This window comes from Lupinus angustifolius, chromosome LG06 (genome assembly GCF_001865875.1).
Source record: "Lupinus angustifolius cultivar Tanjil chromosome LG06, LupAngTanjil_v1.0, whole genome shotgun sequence".
NCBI lineage: Eukaryota > Viridiplantae > Streptophyta > Magnoliopsida > Fabales > Fabaceae > Lupinus > Lupinus angustifolius.
In genome coordinates, this window is record NC_032014.1 from 16164013 (window position 1) to 16165925 (window position 1913).

Here is a 1913-nt window from a genome sequence, read left to right on the forward strand (position 1 = left end):
AACGAATTCACTTTTTAAATAAATCTTCAAAAAGAAAAAAAAAAATAAACACACTAAAAAAGTAATTTTAACAAGTAAGGACACTAAAAATAAAAGTAAACACACTAAGGAATTAAAATACAGCAGAAATAGCATAAAGTTTTAAAATACAGCAAAATTGTATTCTTTCTAAATGTTATACACACTAAACTCCCCCCAACTTAAGTACTTGACTTGTTCTCAAGTCAAAAAAAATATTTAAGAAGTTTGTATAATATTTTGAAATAATGAAAAGAAAATTAAAACTAACCACCATTTTTAGGAGAACACAAAATTTCATTCTCCTTGTTTTCACTATCCTCTCCTAGATATTGGTGCCATTAACTTCTCATTTTTGTCTGTTTGTTTGGACTTGTTTTCCTGTAAATTATTTCGAACTTAAATTTTTATTTTGCTTTGAGGTTAGTCTAACAATTCACATGAATTTAAAATTTCCTAAGACACTAAGTTCATGAATTAAATTTGTTCCAACCAAACAGCATGCTTTTTCATGAAAATTGATATTTAGAAAAAATGTTCAATCATATTTCAGATCCAAGTGATAAATGAAAGTCCAAACAGAATTTATGGAACTTCAAAATACAGTTTATCACACCAAACATCCATAAATAAATCCATTCATAATTTCATGAATTTATTTTGTTAAATGGTGAACCAACTAACACACTTTTTAGGAGTTCATTTTTGGCTAAAATGTAACAAGCATGCTCTTAGTTTTAAAAATTAATTTGAAAATTTCAAAATCATTTACTAAGGCATGTTGATGGACATGTTTGGTTAAAGTATCACAAGATAAAGTATCATCATCAAAAAGTACATGGTGAATACTTAACCTTTAAGGATTCAAGTGGCTTCCCTTCTTGAAGAAAAAGTTAAGCCACTAATTCTTGCTTATTTCAATCCCTTTTATGTTTTTCTTTTGAAAACGTTGATGAGGGGTACCTCCACATCTCCTAAAAATTTTATAACAACAATAAAAGGTTCCTTAACTAGTGGTTTTGACTCCACTAATTCACTTTTTTCATTTTGAGTTTTTAATTTTTTTCAAATGTAAAAAACATAAAAATAAAGATATACAAAAGGAAAAATAAATTTGTACAAAAGAGAAAGACAATGTTATGCACAATTATTTGATAAATGACATATAAATATGAAATGTTCTATTATTACAGCAATTCCCCGATAGTGGCGCCAATTTGTTGAAAAGAGAGTTTCGTCTTAGGTGTGTTTCCTTTATTTGGTTAAGTAAGTGAACTCGGTTTTATTCTTTGTTCGCCATCTAGGCTTTGTTGTGATACATTCCAACACCGGTATAATGGTTTCAAGATTATTCCAGTTACAACTTACTTCTAATAAACATGTGAATAACTTATTCTTTCTTTGCCCCATCTCGACTTTGTTAGAATAAATTCTAATGCTAGTACAATGGTATCAAAGCAATCCCCTATTACATATTTATTAAGTACCTTTGAATACCATATCGGTTTTGTGGAATAAATTCCAACACCGGTTTAATGGTATTCTAATGTACAAAAGTGATGAATAGTTAATTGTTAGAAACAAATAAATAAATAAAGAAAAAAAAATAATAAATATAAGTGACCTTTATTTATTTACTCCCTTTCGGGTTCCTTTTATTAACAAACCAAACTTCTTCCTTAAGGAAAGTTCGTATTAAAGAATAAATAAATTTTGCAATGTAAATAACAATAAATAAAAGTTAGTAAGTTAGTTTCATCACTTTTGTATATTAAAATGTGTTTCAACAAATAAATTTATTGATAACACTTTACTATTTTACAATTTACACCTCTTTCAAGATTCAATAGTAGAATAGTATAGGGTTATGTCGAACCACAAGGAATTGCCTAATA

The 1913-nt window shown here is 27.3% G+C and overlaps 2 long non-coding RNA genes across 2 annotated transcripts in view; one reads left to right on the forward strand and one right to left on the reverse strand.

Annotated features, from left to right (window-relative positions):
- The window catches only part of LOC109350879, a 20352-nt gene that overhangs the window by 15878 nt on the left and 2561 nt on the right, over positions 1-1913 (forward strand). The gene's annotated exons all lie outside the window — the stretch shown is intronic.
- Positions 1-1913, reverse strand: part of LOC109350878 — a 15188-nt gene that overhangs the window by 6521 nt on the left and 6754 nt on the right. The window lies entirely within an intron of this gene.